The 5,104-nt window shown below is 30.3% G+C and overlaps 1 pseudogene; it reads right to left on the bottom strand.

The window, feature by feature from the left end:
• Positions 1 to 306: 306 nt before the first annotated feature.
• LOC145791359 (disease resistance-like protein DSC1) lies at positions 307 to 3,233 on the bottom strand (annotated as a pseudogene).
• Positions 3,234 to 5,104: the final 1,871 nt, after the last annotated feature.

Raw genomic sequence — 5,104 nt, forward strand, 5'->3', positions numbered from 1 at the left:
AGGTACAGGTAGCATGCCACCTCCAAGGACATAGCTTGGGAGGCTAGAGGCGGACATACTTTTGTCGTTTTCTTTTTGATGTAATACATGTAATTTCAAGCCAAGGGCTTAATGTGTAAACGAGTTAGTACTCTTTTGTTGTAACCAAGTGTTAACTTGGAAAGCTGTAAGCCCATAGAGCATTTGCTTTTGTTGTTAACATGTAATACTTTTTGTAATGAAACTCTGATAAATGGAAGAATGTGGAACTATTACATGTCAATGCATATCTTTATTGATGGGTTTAATGTTGTTAATTTGAGGGCGTTACACAGTAGGAGTTGAAACAGTTGATGCAAGCTCTGGCAATTCTTGGAGCATCTTGCAGCCGATCACCGACATGTATTGAAGGTTAGAAAGTTGGTTGATGCTTGCAGGTAGAATCTCAAAATCATTTCCGCTTAGACCTAAACTTTCCAATGAGTGTAAGAGGCAAATATCTGTGGGGATCCATTTTAGATTGCAGTCTCTGACATTTAGTCTTGTTAAAGACTCGAACCCCGACAGTGTTGGTAGTTCCAAACTCAAAGAATTCTCTCTGTGTCTTGGTAAAAACAATGACAAGAAGAAAGAACTCCATGAACTAGATGTTGTTCTTTTGTTGCATCCTTGAAAGGACAATGTTTCAAGGCTCTTTAGAAGTACAATGGAGGTTGGGGTTTGTCTAATGGCTGTGCAATCTGCATAAAGCTCCTTTAAACAGTCAGGAACATCCAAGTCTTCTGGCAATTTTTCAAGTTTTGAGCAACCAAAAAGTATTAGGGTTTTAAGAGACTTCAGCTGACAAATGTTATTGGGAAGACTTCTTAGGTTTTGACAATCTTTCAAATTTATCAAAGTAAGATTAGTAAAATGTTCAACTGATTGTGGTAGTTCTTTTAAACTGGTCCCATCTAAATAAAGCTCTAATGAACACTTAATATATCCAAAGCTTTCCAAAATGTTCTTAAGCTTTGAACACCTTGAGACAATGAGAATTTGAAGAGAGTCAAAGCAAATTCCACTTGGAATAGTCGTAAGATTTTTGCAATCCTTCAAGTTCAAGAAAATAAGCATTCTAAGAACTCCAATGGATGGATGAAGATTGACCAAACTTGTACAACCTTCAAGAATTAGTCTCTCAAGATTTGGGACTCCCGCGAAGTCTGGGCTCTTGGTTAGATATATTGAGAAACTAAGATTCAAGACCCTTAATTTGTCTAGAAGCTGCAATGAAAGATCAAAAATAGAAAATTCTTGTCATGGACTCGTATATTTAGAGAAAAACAAAATGCATATATGTAATAAGTAATAACCATACCACTCTTCCCTTCCAAAGTTGTTCAACGCGGCTATAGGTTATGTTAAGCTCAACAAGATACTCGGGTTGAAATGTTGAAGGCAAGTATTTTAATGGGTATTGGCCCAATCAAGATACCTTAACTTGTTAGGAAGATATTGAAGGCCTTCGGAAAGGTGCGCACAACAAATTTTGAGAAATCTTAGTTTTGTCATATTCGCAAAGGCTTTAGGGCTTAATTTAAACTGTTTTGGCCAAACAAGTTCAGGATTTTCACCTTCTATAATTATGCCTTCAACCACTTGTGTTCCCTAATAAACATTAGATAAACAAGCACACAACATTAAAATATGTCAAAATAATGCAAAGTTTTTGTTAAAGTATCCAAGGAAAATTCAAATCTTACATACATAAAATTTATACAAGAGACTTCACAAAATAATACGGCAAAAATATTATATATATATATATATATATTATTTTTTTTTTTACAGAAAAGGTTTTTTTAAAAGAATAGGTCTAACTTCAACCACATCATTTTGTGCAAGAAATTTTGTATAATTTTTTCATATGTATAGCATTACTTTTTAACTAAATACGATAGTAATGTTCATGCTCATCCTTTTTGTAAGTTCTCTTACTGTATTGTTCGTCAATACATGATACATATCTTCAAAAAGCCACAATCTGTTGCGCTTTCCAAGCTCTCTAGGGAATTCTTGACGAACAATATCCCACCCCAATTTTTGTATCAAATCATGCATCAGTAGATTATTGTTTGAATTAGCCACGAGAGATTTTTCAACAAGAACATTTATTCCAACACACGCGTTGAAGCCGCAACTATCTAATATTATTGTTACTTCATTTTTATCCTTTCCTTTGAAAAAGCATGCAATATCTAAGAATATTTCATTCTCTTCCCAATCCAATGCATCATAACTTATTGTAAGTACTTGTCTAACTTTCTTGTCGGGGATTTCTTTCAGTTTCTTTAGTGCACTTTCCAATTCACATTTGTTTCGACCAAAAAGAAATGAACCCAAAACTTTGAGAGCTAAAGGAACTCCTTTAGCATACTCCACTACACGATCTAGAAGATCCCCATAAACTCTCATTTGATGGCCTTTGCCAAAGGCTTTTGAATTGAAGAGTTGTATAGCTTCATCTTTATTCAACCCCTTAACCTTATATACATGTTTTATGCCAAATGTAGTTACCAGGTGTTTATCTCGAGTTGTTATGATGATTCTACTTCCAAATCCAAACCAGTGATGCTTTCCAACCAATATTTCTACTTCTGTTGATGCATCCATATCATCGAGAACAATCAAAACCTTTTTACGGCATACCCTACTCTTTATCATACTTAATCCCACACCAATATTTCCAACTTTGAAATCCTTTTCCATTAAGATTTCTGAAATAAGTTGTTCTTGGAGTGTTTTTAGACCACTTTTCTTTGAAACTTCTCTAACATTCTCAATAAAGCTGCAACCTTCAAATTGACAAGCGATTTGATCATACACAGCTCTGGCAATAGTTGTCTTACCCATTCCACCCATTCCCCATATCCCTATAACACGAGCATCATCTAGCCCCAAACCTAGCAATTCAATGACTTCCTCCATGCGAGAATTCATTCCAACTAGGTCTTCGACAACACTTAGATATGTATGATTCAGTGTAGTAGAAATTTTCCCAACAATTACTTGGATATACTTTGATTCAGACCTACAGATTGTGAGGGGAAATAAAAGATTATTTACGCCTCAAAGCTCAAACAAGCTATATGTAAAACAAGAATAATGGGCATTACTCTAGAAGAATGATATTTAATTTTGTTAATTGCAATTAAAATATTTTTAGATAGAAAGTATATTCAATAGGAAAAAATAATTCAGGAAGTAATATAAATATGGGACCAAAAAAAAAAAAAAAATTCCAAGAGTTTGAGTCTTGTAACAAAATAAATTATGAATTTTCAATTTGGTCAATTTAAATGCTAATATTTTGATTTATTTTCAATCTAAATCATTTGCTTATTTTCATTAAGTAAAACCAACAGAAAAAGAATATTTTAATCACTAAATTTAATATAAATACATATAAAATGTCTGAAATAAAATTTTTTTCATGATTTTGATGACTAAAATATACATTTTCCCATCAATTTACTTAACAAAAATAAACAAATAATTCAAATTGAAAATAAATTCAAAGTATAATGTGTAAATTAACAAAATTAAAAACTCAGGATTTATTTTATTACATGGCTCAAACATGTTTTTTTTTTCTTTGTAATTTGCCCTATAAGTATAGTTTTCCTCTATTTGTGGGATCATTATTGAAACTTGAAAATTATATTTACTTCTTCAAGGGGCTCATCAAGAATCTGAATTTTCTCAGTTAATATTATTCAACAATTTATTAATTGAAAGGTCAAGCAATAACTATCCTATCCTAAATTATTTTAGAAAACCAAACATTGTTATGCATGTGCAATTCGTTAATGTTTAGAAGCAAATGTTCCCTTTCATTTTGACTGATATTGTAAGCAGTGGCGGAGCTAAAAAATTAAATTAGAGGGGGTACTTATTAATTATAATAATTTTTACAAAAATATTTCAGGCAAGTTTTAACGATTGATTTCAAAAAACATCAAAAAAAAAAAAATTACTGTGTTTGGTTTCAGTTTTTTGAAAACCGAGTTTTTTTATTTTTAGTATTTTTTTTTGTTTTTAGTAAATATTTTTTGAATTTTAAGTAATTTTTTTATTTTTTTAGATACACCTTACTTAGATGTATCTAAATAGTAAAATATTTGTAAAAAAATATTTTAAAAAATTAATAAATACACAAAAATATTTTAAAAAAATATACTGAATTTTCATTTTTTTTTGTATTTTTTGGTATTTAATGTATTTTTAAAATATTTTTTTTACAAATATTATACTTTTTAAGTGTATTTATGTTAAGTGTGTCTAAAAATTAAAAAAATTTCTTAAAATATTAAAAAAATTCATTTAAAACATTAAAATACGAAAAATAAAAAGTAAATTTTCTGAAAACTGTTTTCTGAAAACTGGAAACAAACATGCTGAATGTTATTTGTAACTAGTGTATCATGGACAATACAAAAAAAAATATGGATATAAGCCTTAAAATAAATTATATAATGATAAATTATTTTTTGATTCAAAATTTGACTAAAATTTCGATATAATGGTAATACCACGTCATCATTGATATGTGATATCACCCACTAATGGTAAATAAACGCATAAAGAGTGAACCTCACATGTCAAATGTAACTAACAATCTAATAATTTTCACATCTTTATAGTGAGATTACTTATACTTGTATATCATTACTAATGACATCGCCGTTACATTTAAAAATTTTCATAACTAACATGGTTTATTTATAATAGTCTCTTCATTTTCAATCAAAACAATCGTTATTATTTTCATAATTTTTAAAATGTCATTGACATTTCACTCTAATAATATTTTTGTAATTTTTTTATTTAAAATATATTTTTTATATTAAAAAAAATCCCAAAATCCAAGGGGGCACGTGACCCCGTCACATGCTATAGCGACCCCGGTCTTTTCCCATTTGATTATTGTATCCGGACTTAGGTTCCGTAGATTCTGTCATTATATAATTGTTGTTGTTGTCCCATATTTTTTCTTATTTAGAGTTATAGGATGTGTTGGGCAGGTTTGTTTCAGGTTGGCTGGGCTTAGAAACCAAGTGTTGCTGTCCAGAATTTTGGTTCT

This window comes from Camellia sinensis, chromosome 5, assembly GCF_055761805.1.
Source record: "Camellia sinensis isolate YWXY chromosome 5, ASM5576180v1, whole genome shotgun sequence".
Taxonomy (NCBI): Eukaryota; Viridiplantae; Streptophyta; class Magnoliopsida; order Ericales; family Theaceae; genus Camellia; species Camellia sinensis.